Below are 15,180 nucleotides of genomic sequence, written 5' to 3' on the forward strand. Positions count from 1 at the left end.
CTTCAGTTTTATTAGCTTTCAAGATTTGTAGTTGAGAAGGCGGCGAGCTGGCAGAATTTTTAGCACGCCGGGCAAAATCTTTACGTTCCGAGTTCATATTCCGCCGAGGTCGACTTTGCATTTCATCCTTTCTGGGGTCGTTAAAATAAGTACCAGTTGAGCACAGGGGTCGATGTAAACGATTTACTCCCTCCTATAAAATTTCGGGCTTTGTGACTATTGTAGAAAGGAATATTTGTAGTTAAGAAGGCAGCAAGCTAGAAGAATCGTTGGCACACCGGGCAAACTTCTTAGCGGTATTTCGTCTGCCACTGCGTTCTGAGTTCAAATTCCGCCGAGGTCGACTTTGCATTTCATCCTTTCTGGGGTAGTTAAAATAAGTACCAGTTGAGCACAGGGGTCGATGTAAACGATTTACTCCCTCCTATAAAATTTCGGGCTTTGTGACTATTGTAGAAAGGAATATTTGTAGTTAAGAAGGCAGCAAGCTAGAAGAATCGTTGGCACACCGGGCAAACTTCTTAGCGGTATTTCGTCTGCCACTGCGTTCTGAGTTCATATTCCGCCGAGGTCGACTTTGCATTTCATCCTTTCTGGGGTCGTTAAAATAAGTACCAGTTGAGCACAGGGGTCGATGTAAACGATTTACTCCCTCCTATAAAATTTCGGGCTTTGTGACTATTGTAGAAAGGAATATTTGTAGTTAAGAAGGCAGCAAGCTAGAAGAATCGTTGGCACACCGGGCAAACTTCTTAGCGGTATTTCGTCTGCCACTGCGTTCTGAGTTCAAATTCCGCCGAGGTCGACTTTGCCTTTCATCCTTTCGGGGTCGATAAATTAAGTACCAGTTACGCACTGGGGTCGATATAATCGGCTTAATCCGTTTGTCTGTCCTTGTTTGTCCCCTCTGTGTGTAACCCTTTGTGGGAAGTAAAGAAATAGGTATTTCAGCCATCTTTCCGTTCTGAGTTCAAATTCCGCCGAGGTCGATAAAATAAGTGATCGATAAAATAAGTACCAGTTGAATACTGGAGTTGATAGAACTGACTTACCCCTCCTCTAAAGATTGCTGGCCCTGTGCCAAAATTTGAAACCAATATTTGTAGTTAAGGGTTTTTTTACGATATTAGATTGAAGTAATAAAAAAATAATGTGTCGAATAATATTGGTTTCAAATTTTGAAACAAGGCCAGCTATAAGTCTGGAGATAAGTCGATTACACCGACCCGTGTTTGACTAGTACTTAAAATGCCGCTAAGCATTTTGTCCGGCCAGACAATGATTCTGCCAGCTCGCCGCTTTAATGTATCAACTAATATTACGATATCTTTGCTAAGTTGGTAGGGCGTGGAATTAGATGAATGAGTAATTTTGTTATTTAATTCACTCTCTAGTAAGGTATTGGTGTTGTAGGGGCTGCTTTATCAAATTTTTTTAAAGACGTGGAACAACTAATATTACTGATAATTTTTCGAAAAAAAAAAAATGATGGGTCGCATGATGATATGTTAACGCATGAGTTTCTCACTGACCTTGCTTGAGGGTCACCGTTGTTAAATTAGCAGCTGCAGCTAATTTTATGCCAAATAAACAAAATGCGTAGATAATGTTCTTCTTTAATTGTATTTACTGTATATCCATTCTCGTGTATAACTGTCTCGTAATCTGTATAAAGGGCAAACACTATTGAAGTAAATCTCTTAGTAAGTATATTTAAAATCCAGCGTGGTTAATTCTGCATCGTGATGATGATGATAATAAGAATAATAATAATAATAATAATAATGATAAATCTTTAAAATTTGAAGTTGCAAGAATTTGGAGTATGAAAATTGTAAAGGTCGTATCTGTAATAATTGATGTATTGGGAACTGTAAGTAAAGATATTAAAAAAAAATGATTGGAGGAGATTGGAATAGAATATCTTGTAGAACTTCTACCGAAAGTTTGCCTCTTAGTGGGGGGGGGGGGTAGGAAAGATTATCAGGAGGGTCTTAAGCACTTGAAAGACTATTGAAAGCTTGTGGATACCTAAGGTTACCACATAAGATCTGCTAGGAATAAGAACGAACCCGAGTCAAATTTATAAAAATCTATAAAAGTAATAATGATAATTCTTTCTTTGATGACAAGCCGTGTTATATAAAAATAGGTGTTTCTTGAAGCCAATTGGCGTTATTAAAAACTGTGCTATTGCTTGCCTTCTGTTTTCTTTTCCTCTTCTGGTTGGAAGGTACTTAAATGACCTCTACTCCAACACATGTGAAAGCTGCACATCCTGCCCGGCGCCACCGCTATGATACGCTCTTCACTCTCTAAATATGGTATAATTCCGAGTTATTCTTATAGTCTTCGAGTGTTATTAGAACCTGAACATACATACAGATACGGTTTGACCACATATTGTTGCAGAACACTTCCACATACCCATGTACCCGTACTGTGTGTCAAGCCGAGGATCGTTACCAATATCTCTGCTACTGAACCTGATATTTCTTTTCCTCGTGTTTTGCGGCCCCGATTTGGGAGAAAGTACCAGCTATACCAGTTTTCTCATCTATCAAGGATGGTAAAAATTAAAAAAAAACAACGTGCCAAACATGAGCCAAGTTTTTCTCCATTTTCCTTGAGGTCTTTTTAGAAAGTGTGCGTTAACTTCTTCTCACCTTTTACTGGATAAATTCTTCATCAAAGGTATTTTCTTTTTCTGATCCCCTTCTTTTTCCATTGTATTTCGCTGTGGCTCACAATACTTGAAAGAGACGACCTGCTTGCTGCTGATACCGCCCACAGTATCATACAAGTTTGAACTTTCAGTTATCAAACTGCGACAAATTATAAGCGGTAAGGTTAGATTGTTTTTTTTGTGTAATCGACTTACCGGCTTTCAAAAATTGTGGTGGCCATATTGAAACACTAATAAACAAAAAACAACAAAAAAAAAGAACATATGTTTGCGAAAAATTTGCAATCAAAGTTTATACAGTACATTAGCGACCTCGAAAGAACGAAAGGTAAAGTGGACTTCGGCGGAATTTGAACTCAGAACGTAGCGACGAGCGAAATACCGCTGAGCATTTCGTCCGGTGTGCAAACGATTCTGCCAACTCGCCGCTTTATATAATAATAATATCATAAATCTTACGGTAGACGTGGCTTGAGGTAAGACGTTTGCTCTCCAAGCTCATGGTGTCGGCTTCAGTCCACTGTTTAGTACTTTGGGTGTTTTCTACTATAGTCCCGGGCCAACCAAAGCCTTGTGATTGGATTTGGTAGATGGAGATTAAAAGAAGCCTCTCCTACGCGCGCACGTGTGTGCTTATCTTTTCACTTGTATTTGTCTCCCATCCCGTAACTTAGCAGCTCGGCACAATAAACCGATAGAATAAATACCAGGGTCGATTTGCTTGACTAACGCTTCAAGAGAGCTCCAGCATCAGCATGGCCGCAGTCTTGTGATTGAAACAAGTAATAAAAGAACGAAAGTAAAAAAAAAAAATCTCTGCAACACTATGCTATTGTGTTGCTTACATCGTTAGAGGATGAAGGAAAAGATGCAATTCTTTCAGTCACAGGTATTGGTTTACTGAAACAATTACTGCAGAGAAATGAGTAACAGCTAATTATAAATGGTGTGCTTAAAACATTTCTACAAGTTAGGTTAGAAGTGTTTTGTGTTTTGACATGTTAATGAGGGGTTGAACATTATATCACTTGAATCTAGCTTGTTAACAGGAAAATATTTGAAATTGCTTTCACTTTGACACAGTTGCTATCCCCGTATACATTTACCGATTTCTGGATATGTTTTAAGCTAACTGTGAATAAAGTATTGAACAGCCAACCTAAGAGTTGAAAGTTCAAATCTATTGAAAGTATTCTATGTGGTTCTTGGTCAAAGAACTTTATTTTTACATATTTCATTTAACTCAGTGCTGGAAAAAGGGATAGAAACTTCTTTAAAATGTATTCGTTCAGTCCCATTGTCCTTTAGGGTGAATATTCATTACCTATCTACTTTTAATTACCAGGTCCTCGTCAATTTTTTCAACTCTGTGGACACGATAAACAAAAATACCTAAAGAATAATTTAAGAGAACACATCTATGGAATGCTTCAACACTCAACGACTACTTATTTCAGCTGGACGAACAAATAAACATTCATTTTCGAAACCGACTGAGAATCCATATATTTTATATTACAAGCACATCTCATTTTTTCTTCCAATTTATCTCATATTCTTTGTCACTGTTCTTTTTATGATATATATAATGCGATAAATATCAGTATAACATCTGAGAAATGCAGATGTAAGGTGATATCAATGTATGGAAGATAAAGATAAAACTGTCGTATTAGCTTGCATAGGTTGCTTCAGAAGCCTATATTATTTCGGGGTAAAACGCCTTTTCAAATAAGAGTGACAAGAATCTAACAGTCCAGAGTTGTTGCAATTGTCAGCAAGCCATCTCAGTCATTTACAGTGGCGATTTATCCCTATTATGATAAAACTATCGTAACAGCTTACATAGATTGTTTAAGAAACCTATAATATTTCGGGATGAAACAAGTTTGTTAAGTAATCTGTGTAATACATTCAATACATTCATATTTCTTTCATTCATTGACAAGACTCTGCTTAGTTTCATTAACACTCCATCTTCATTGCACAAAGGTCTTGCAGGCATTTATTTCATTATTTACATACTACAATACTTCAAGCAACACGTATGTCTGTCTGTATGTATGTAGGGGCAGGTGAGGCGGTGTAGTTGGACAGCAAACTTCCTAACAGTGTAATCTAAGGTTCGGGCCTACACTGCGACACCTTGCAAAAGTATTTTCTACAATATCCACAATCCGACCAACACCTTGCGAGTGAGATTGGAAACTAAAAGAAGCCCGTCGCATGTGTGTGTGTGTGTTTATAGCTATGTGTATGTGCGTTTGTGCTACCACCACCTCTTGACAACTGGTGTTGGCTTGTTTACGTCCTTGTAACCTAGCGGTTCAGCAAAGATGAACGATAGAATAAATACCAAGCCTAAAATCGTAGGTTCCGGGGTCGGGTTGTTTGACGAAACCTTTCAAAGCAGTGATCAATCACGGCCGTAGTCCGATGGCTGAAGCAAGTAAAAAAAAAAGTGTTTTTAAATGATATATATAATTTACTTTTTTTCCTTTCTTTTTTTACGACAGTGTATTTATTTGTGCGTATTCAGGTACACGTGTTCATACATACATACAAACCATACCTGTATATGTGTGTATAATAATAATAATAATAATGATAATGATAATAATAATAATAATAATAATAAACCTTTCTACTATAGGCACAAGGCCTGAAATTTTGGAGAGAGGTGTTATGTACGACTCCCCTGGCGGGAATCGACTGGACCACTACATATAAATAGCAGCGGTCTGAGTAAGTGAAGTAGTGAGATAGAGAAGAAGAATTGGAGCGAGGTTACGGACAGGGTGGCGTGCATAACTCAGACCTGGTCTGGGCGGAGGCTATTCCTGAAAGGGAGAGCAGAGGTGGAAAATGTGTTTAGTGCATCTGTTATTACCTACCACCTAACCATCGTGCTGTGCCCCGATCCATGGCTAAACAAGTTGGAAGGCATGCTCTTTCCTTTCTTGTGGGAGGACAGGTGGCCTCTTGTAAGGCGCTCTATCTGCTGCCAACAGCCGCTAAAAGATGGGTTAGAGATGCCGTACATAAAGATGCGCAGACATGCGCTGAGGTTGAGACTCTACTTGAACGGTGAGCGGATGTGGTCTCAGTTCGATGATGAGATATTTCCCAGGTTCACCTCTTTTGGTCAACTGGAATGCTGGATCAGGCGTAGACCAAGGCTGGGAGATTGGCAAGCAGAGTGTCGACAGGCGCTCGTGCTTCTCTCTCAAACGAGCAATGTCAGCGGAGGGGGTACCACCTCAGCTGGTAGAGGGCAAGTGTGATGAGGGCCTGGAGGAGACCTTGGGTTTCGATGAAAGTCAACTTGCCAACCTGCATCGAAGGACTTTCGGCTCGTTACCTATAGATTCACCTACGTATCCACGTTGTGAGCAGAGCAACGACACTGTTCTGCATGCAGTCGTGCAGTGTCCGAGTCTCTCGGATCTGTGGGTTTCTGCCGAACGAGCATTGTCACAGCTGGGGAGAGTACAGCTGTCAGCCGAGTCGATTATTAAGATCGTTCCACCGTCTTCTCTAAAACAAGAGAAATTCTGCTTTCTAGCCGTAATAGCTATAGCGAAAGAGGTGATATGGAAGACGTGTGGAAGAGGTATTGCATCAAGCACCTTCGTCTCCGGGCGTGCTTTGGTTAACCACTTCCTATATCACCTAAGAGGGAAAGGACGTGTGGGGAGAAAATGCCTGATGGCAAAAAAGTACGATAAGAATGGAAGAAAGTAATCCGAATGTTGGGTATGTAAGTGCCTAATTAAGCGGAAGAAAAAAAGGACGGAGTAAACGGTTCAACGCAGGAATGTGGGTGGTGGGGGTCAAACCTATTCCGCGTCCATTCATTCTTTCATTTTCATTCGCAATTATAATGTTTTTATTCACTATATGTAATCTCATCCGACAAGTCCCCGATCCCTATTTGTCCCGTGTATTGTCCCCCCTTTGTTTAACCCCTGTGGTTTGAATAAAATCATCGTGCTAGTTCCACTTTCTGTTAAAAGGCGTATTTGTAGTAAGTCACTCTGTTAAATTAATTATTGTATTGTTGAATTGCTGTTTATTCTATTTGTTTTGTGCTGAACAACACTTTTTGTTCTGCTGCCTTACGGCAATTTTGTCGACGTGTTTCCCCTTGTTTGAAGTGGGTAGCACAGTGTTAAAAAATGTGAGTCCTTTCGAGGAAGAATTGCTGAGAGCAATTTCTGTGATAGTCAAAAAAGAAGAAGAAAAATGAATTTTGCCACCGTGGCCAAAAGTCACAACAAAAAGATTGATGTAAAGGAACTTGGTAAATACAAAAATATGCTTCGTAGGGAGGGGCACAGCGTAAAGGTGACCCCCTCCCCAAGAAGAATTACAGAAGGCCAAAGAAAAAATGATAATCTATAGAACTTACTCTGTCAAAACCAAGAATATCGAATTAATGACTACAATTCAAATTGAAAAGGCGTTAAAACCCATCTGGCAGGGAATTTCTCACCTTGCCAGAGGAAGAAAGTTTGGAACGGCGGAGGTGGGGCTTCGAGATGAAGGCCGAAAATCCAGAAAGCTCGTTTACGTCAGACGGCGTGGCTAACGCAATTTATGAATTTACGTATAACCCGGAGGAGAGTATTACGTTTCTTGTGTATTATAGAAGATACGAGGTAATTTTTAACAATGAGTGCAAGTCATAGTCAGAGGAGTAGAAAGTAAGGTTTTTGCTACGCAAGGTAGCTCCTGCCGATCATGAACGTTACTGTAACTTTATTCTCCCCAAAAAGTCGAGTGAGCTTGATTTCCAAGAAACCGTGGAACCTCTTTCAAAAAGTTTTGGCGATAGAATTTCATTATTCAACATCAAAATGGAGTGTTGGGACTTAACAAAAAATGAGGAGGAGGATTTTATCACCTACACCGGAGTAATCAACCGTATGTGCGAAAATTTCAAACTCCAGGATCTCAGGATATGTTCAAATCACTTGTTTTCGTGCAAGAACTTATAGCACCTGAAGATAGAGAAATTCAGGCAAAGATTCTCTCGAAAATGGAGCAAGTGAACCAGGATTTATCTTTACAGACCCTCGCAGAAGAATGTCATACTATGTTAAATCTTAAATATGATTTGAAAAAAATACAAGAGAAAGACTCTGCAAAAATTCAAATGTGTCGTCCCGGGAAGCACAATCAGAAAAAGTGTCAGGCTCCAATCGGTGTTATGACTATGGACGTCTACACTACAAAAAGGATTGTCCGTTTAAAAACAAAATAAACTGGGACACAGGCGTTCTCAAGCTTCCAAAGTTTTAAGGTGTTTTCAGCGGAGAGTGATTGCGACAGAAGAACAAGAAAATTCGTGCACGTAAAAATAAATTATGTGAATACCAAATTACAGTTAGACACAGGTAGTGACATCTCGATTATAAATGCGGATACCTGGGGAAAATTTGGTAAAAAACAAGATTACGTAAAACAGCGAAAATAGCGCGTGGTGTAACAGGCGATAAATTACATTTCATGGGAAAAACATGTATCGACGTCACATTTCGAGGAGAGACACGCGAAGCAAAATTATTCGTTGTGCATAATACAATCAATCTGTTAGGCGCAGATTGATTAGAACTATTCGATTTATGGCACCACCCCATAAATCTTTACTGCAATAACATAAATGATTGTACCGTTAAAAACAAGTCTTCGGAAGAACTGAAGAAAAAAATATTCCAGCAAGTGTTATCAGAGGATTTAGGTCTATGTAGAGAGACGGAAGCCTATTTCCAAGTAAGTAGAAACAGAGACATTTTTTCAGTTAAATGATGGAAAATTTTTTTCCAAATTAGATCTGTCTGGAGCCTATTTACAGATAAAGGTAAATGAACAATGCTCAAAATATTTTACTATAAATACACGTAGAGGATTGTACAGATGCACACGATTAACTTTTGGATTAAAAGTGGCACCAGCAATATTCCAGTGAATCATGAATACTAAGTTGTCCGAATGTGAATTTGCAATTCCGTACTTGAACGATATTTTGAGCAAGAGCAATTCTCGCGAACAGCATGTGGAACACATAAAAGCAGTGTTTAAGAAAATTAAAGTTTTCGGGTTCACTTTGGGTGAAGCAAAATGCGACTTCTTTCTACTTCAAATTAAATACTTAGGGCAAATAAAAGAGGTAGGCGTCCTGATCCGTCAAGGGCAGATGCAATAAGGAATATGCCTGCACCACAAATATTCCAACTTTACAAGCATTTCTCGGGTTGGTAAACTACTGCCAAAACTACATTTCGAATATGTACAAGTTAAGAGCTCCATTGAATGACTTATTAAAAGAAGTAGTAAAGTGTTCCACTAAATGCCAAATACTTTTGAAGAAATAAAAGAAAATTGTAATCTCAGACCTGTCGTAAGCACATTAGGATCCCGAAATGGACATCATTATAGCGTCTGATGTTTCCGAGCACGGATTAGGTGCAATTCTACTTCATAAATACGAAGACGGAAGTACAAAACCAGTGGTCCATGTCTCGCGCTCGCTAATAGCGGCAGAGAAGAGATATAGTCAAATTGAAAAGGAGGCCCTTTTATTGCAAACAGACCTTTGCGTCAATTTATGGGTCTATAAAAAGGTTACCGACTCATACTGCGAACCACCTGCTACAGTGGGGTGTAATATTACTAAATTATGATTTCAAAATGCAATACATTCCTTCGAAAAATCGGTCATGTGGCCTGCCTTTCGAGATTAATTCCAAAAAAGATGGAACCACTAGCAGAGACTTATAGCTGCACTGTAGGCAGAAAGTGAAATTAATAGTGTTATGATGAAAGTTATCCAAGAACTACCAGTGACAGCACAGGATATAAGAATGAAAGCTGTAAGTGGTAAATATATTACGAAAATAAAAGAAACTTTAAAAAATAAAGAGTAAAAATTCAGATGCCAGTAGTTTTTCAATTTGCGATGAAATTCTGAAGTATGCCCAAAGAATGGTGGTTCCAACCACATTAAAAAAAGGTATATTGCAGCAATTTCATAACAGACACCCAGGAATGGCAAGGATGAAGAGTTTGATGAAGAGTTATGTCTATTGGCAGTCTATGGAACAAGATACCGGTAGCTTAGTGAGAATGTGCCGATTTTGCGCGATCGCAGCCAAAGCCCCACCGATAAAATATCAATCGTGGACAGAGGCGGAGAACCCATGGTCTAGGTTACACATTGACTATGCTGGGCCGGTAAATGGCACTTACTACCTAATCGTAGCAGATAGCTGTAGTAAGTGGCCGGATGTTTGCAGGTGAGACAACTATAAAGTTCTTATACGAATTGTTTGCGCAATACTGTGTTCCTGACACGCTAGTTTAAGACAACGGAACGCAATTCTTTGCATATGAATTCAAGAACGTCTGTAAAAGGCATGCGATAAAGTAAATTTTCACTCCACCCTACCACCCGAAGTCAAAGGGCTAGGTAGAAAGATTTATGGACACTTTTAAGAGAGCCTTAAGAAAAACGAATAATGAATTGACGAAGCACTGACAAATTTCTAAAGAATATACAGAGTGACACCCCCACCCTCCAATCCAAGTACAAATTCAGAGACTCTCCCACAGGATTAACGCAATGAGAATAAAATCCATTTTTGATGAGCTATTACCAGAGAAAAACAAGACGTATAGGAAATACGAAAGAGCCAACGAAATACGTTGAGTCAGGTGATAAAGTGCATTTCAAAACCTATAGAAACGGTTAAGAAGGCTGGAAAGATGGCCTTGTTACTAGAAAAATTGGAAGTACGATGTAACGGTGAACATAAGAGACATATAAACCAGCTAAGTAAGAGGCATACCAAAGATCACGAAGAACTGCCCGTGGAAGTATTTTGTGAATTATTCAATGCGCCGGTACTAGAAGTAAAAGAGTCCCGTAGAACTAGCATGAGAAAAACAAAGCAGACCGAACACTTTGAAATAATACCCAAGCGAAAGAGATACTAATATATATATATATATATATATATATATATATATTAGTAAGGCAGAGAATTGCCAATTAGTAATAAAATTAATAATTAACAATTTTGCCAAGTAGTGCAGTATGAAAAAAACCTTTATCGGTAAAAACATTTATAATCATAAATATATAGGGATCGGCACGAGTTGCTTCACCAACATACTGAAAATTTAGAAATAGCAGTCAAAGAACAACTGATACCAAACTACAAATTTTTTCTCTAACGGATGGCGATATTTATGGCACACACAGAACAAAAAGAGAAGAGAAAAGCAAAAACAAACCTGCCTTTAGTTAATTGAGTACGACGTTTCACGGTTAAGAGTATAAAGCTACTCTTCTCCGATCATCAGCATGATGTACGATAAATTTGAAAGTGTCTATATACTCATGGGAATTTGACCATGCGACATCAAAAACACATGAGGAAGGCATTTACAAAATTTATCGGCTAGTAAGTTCAAACACTTCACCCCAAGAATTTATTCCATGTGCGCCACAAATAGTCACGCATAAAAAGTCCCGTATAAAAGGGTAACAGTTTAACCATCCAATAAGAGACATCAATATAAATATACAGATATAGGGCAGGGAATTGCCAATTAGTAATAAAATTAATAATTAACAATTTTGCCAAGTAGTTCAGTATGAAAAAAACCTTTATCGGTAAAAACATTTATAATCATAAATATATAGGGATCGGCATGAGTTGCTTCACCAACATACTGAAAATTTAGAAATAGCAGTCAAAGAACTACTGGTTCCAAACTACAAATTTTTTCTCTAACGGATGGCGATATTTATGGCACACATATGTATGATTCCTTTGGAACACGAAATCTCAAAAGGGAATGTTGTGCGAGACTACGACGTCTCCTGGCGAGAATGGACTGGACCACTACATATAAATAGTAGCGGTCTGAGTAAGTGAGGTTCGTGTGTTGACAGTTCAAAGCTGGAGTTTAAATTTACATTTCGAGTTAACGTGTTGGATTGTTGGTTCTTAAAATATTGTTCTTACGCTCCCTGTAGTTGCTACCGTTTGTTTCAATTATATTGCTATTACACTGTTGCAATGTATTTTTTATCTATAAGGATATGACAGGAGTTAAATCGATTACATCGAGTCCAGTAATCAACTGGTACTTATTTTATCGACCCCGAAAAGATGATAAGCGAAGTCGACCTCGGCGGAATTTGAACTGAAGACGGACGAAATGCCGCTAGCATTTCGCCCGACGTGCTAACGTTTCTGCCAGCTCACCGCCTAATAATGATAACAGCAATAATCTCACGACCACACAGCATTGTCACATGATATGTCTTTTGTTTGTGTAACCTTCACCTAATAAAAAAAACGACAATAACGACTGAAACAGCAATAAATATTTCCTACATTTTTGCATATGTTTAACAATTGTTTTTTCTTTTTACTTTCGTTGATATTTTTATTATAATTCTTTTTCGTTTATTACTCGTATGCGCGTGAGTGTGTGTATGTGTGTGTCTGCGCATGTAATATAGTGAAGTGTTCTAGAAAATATTCATACAAAAAATGTTAATTATTCTCCTTGATTACAGGATGTCGACAGATACATGTCTGGCAAAATATATGAGCCCATGCAGAGACACTAGCAGACAGGTTTTACGAGGAGAGGTGTTTGTCTGAAGGTATAGATGTGGAGAGGAAATATACAGATAAACGTATGTGTATAAAAATTATACGTATGCGTGTGTGTGTGTGTGTGTGTGCAGGCATATATGTGTGTGTATATATATGTGTGCTTGTGTGTATAAATGTGTGTATATATGTGTACATGTGTGTGTATATATGTGTGTACATATATATATAAGTCTGTATGTGCAGGTATTTATTGTACCTATATGAATGTAAGCATATATATATATATATATATATATATATATTTATTATATCTTATGTATGCATTCTCTCTCTCTCTCCCTCTCTCTCTCTCTCTATATATATATATATTTAATGTACGTATGTATGCATAGAAAAGAAAGAAGGGAATTCTGAAAGAGTAAGACCTAAAAGACCATCAGACGGTAGGAAACGTGAGGAATGGCGCCTTTTAGAGAAGGAAAACAAGCCCTGCAAATACGATGAAAAAGGGAAAGGAGAAAGTAGTTTAGCGGAACGGGGATTTACTGGTATATAAGTTCATATATGCGTCAGAGAAAGAGGGAAAGAGAGAAAGACATGAATAAAATCACGTAATCAGGTTAGCTTTACATTTTTCTCATTTTATCTCACCTCTGCCGTATGTTCCTGTGTAAGAGAGTGCCTATGTCAAGGACACTACTATCTCCCTAACCCTTCATAGATTTTTAGTTTTGTACTGTTTGCTACTCACTCTAACCTACTTGCACTCTTAATCTATCAAATACCAATTTACGCATTTAACTCTTCTCTCTCTCTCTCTCTCTCTCTCTCTCTCTCTCTCTTTCTTTCTGTCTCTCTCTCTCTCTCTCTCTTTCTTTCTGTCTGTCTGTCTGTCTGTCTGTCTCTCTCTCTCTCTCTCTCTTTCTTTCTGTCTGTCTGTCTCTCTCTCTCTCTCTCTCTCTCTCTCTCTCTCTTTGTCCATATATATATATATATATATATATATTTCTATATTCTGCTAAAGATGGGCTACAGCAAATATTCTGCTTAATACCACAGATTTGCTTGTCAGTTGTTTGACCTTAACCAGTTGAGCATGTCCCTTGGTGGCTGACGATATGTGCATCTCTGATCACAAACAGAAGTAGTAGGGGAGCACCATAGCCATGTGCTGAGAGGAATCCTTTGGGGTTTGAATAATTCACCTTTGGAAACATGAGTGTTTTGCTCAGCATCCTTAAACAAACTTTATTCAGGGACCTTTTGAATGGGATGGGCTACTCGGCCCTAAGATTCTATCTGGGCCCCACCTGCGAGGTCATGCGCTGTTTATCTTGATCTGAGATTTCCATGTCCCGCACACATGGCTGTGATGCATGTAGTCATGATGGGTATAATGGGCTTCGTATATTTTACCCCAGTATCACTTTAATGGCATGCACTGCTCTCTCACTTAATAATAATAATAATAATAATAATAATAATACCAACAACAACAACAACAACAACAATAATAATAATCCTCTCTATTAAAGGCACAAGGTCTGTAATTTTTTGGGAGGGACTAGTTGATTATATCGACTCCAGTATTTCACTAGTACTTAATTTAGCGACACCGAAAAGATGAAAGGCAAAGCCGACCTCGGCGGAATTTGAACCCAGAACGTAGAGACGGGCGAATTACCGCTAAGCATTTCGCCCAGCGTGCTAACGACTCTGCCAGCTCACCACCTTCTTCTTCTTCTTCTTCTTCTGCTTATTATTATTATTATCATTATTATAATAATAAATAGTTGCATATACAACTCGAGAATAACGGTTGCAGGCAAACTAATGAATAGAATTGGCTGCGTCTTCTTTTTCTACATGTGTTGTTCTTTACCGCTTTACCTGGAATCCGGCTGAGATGGCATTTAACCTATCCTTGCTATAGGGGGAATACGGCATGACGGGGGTTAAAACGGGAGCTGTTTAATCTAATTATGATAGGTTTGAAAAACGAATAATATTAAAGGCTGGAGCACTTTTAATCGTAAGTCTCCTGGATCAGAACTGACCTGGGGTTGAACAGTAATAGCAGCAATAATGATCCTTTCTATCAAAGGATACATGGCCTGAAATTTGGGGGATTAAGCAACTGGTACTTAATTTATCGATCCCGAAAGGATGAAAGGCAAAGTCGACCTCGGCGAAATTTGAACTCAGAACGTAGCGACGGGCGAAGTTCCGCTAAGCATTTCGTCCAACATGCTAACGCTTCTGCCAGCTCGCCGCCTTAATTATGACAACAATAATAATAATAGGAGAAGTAACAAGACTGTGACTAGTATAAATTGGTTTCAAATATTGGCACAAGGTCAGTAAGTTCGGGTAGGGGGTGGGGTAAGTCCATTAGATCGACCCTAGTTCGAACCCGCAAGGATGAAATGCAAAAACGACCTCGGTGGAATTTGAACTCAGAACGTAAAGACAAACGAAATGACGCTAAACCAATTTCTTAACCAATTTTCCCCGGAGTTCTAACGATCTTGCTAGTTCACCGCCCTTGTCTCTGGTATAAATTTAAAATTATAATTTTTTTCAGTTCAAAATGTCGCCTACTTCTCTAAAACTAGAGGTTCAGTCAATCACTTCGTTATATATTATGGTTGGGAGGATCTTCGTCGTTAGACGAAGAAGATGCAATTGTTCGATAGACTGGATTACTCGCACCACAGAAACGTGTATACTTAACATAATAAAGTAGAATATGCACGATACAGTATGTGGCAAAACTATATATTTTAAAGTTCAAGTAAAAATCATCCGAAGGGCTTCTTTACAGTTTCAGTCCACCCAATTTTATTCACGAGGTAT

At 38.6% G+C, this 15,180-nt stretch overlaps 1 long non-coding RNA gene across 1 annotated transcript; it reads left to right on the top strand.

Annotated features, from left to right (window-relative positions):
* Positions 1-1,022: 1,022 nt before the first annotated feature.
* LOC128247427 (uncharacterized) lies at positions 1,023-11,849 on the top strand. The gene is made up of 2 exons (XR_008263814.2): positions 1,023-2,694; positions 4,032-11,849. It is a non-coding gene; the product is annotated as an uncharacterized LOC128247427 (long non-coding RNA).
* Positions 11,850-15,180: the final 3,331 nt, after the last annotated feature.

This window comes from Octopus bimaculoides, chromosome 3 (genome assembly GCF_046866305.1).
Source record: "Octopus bimaculoides isolate indiv1 chromosome 3, ASM4686630v1, whole genome shotgun sequence".
NCBI lineage: Eukaryota > Metazoa > Mollusca > Cephalopoda > Octopoda > Octopodidae > Octopus > Octopus bimaculoides.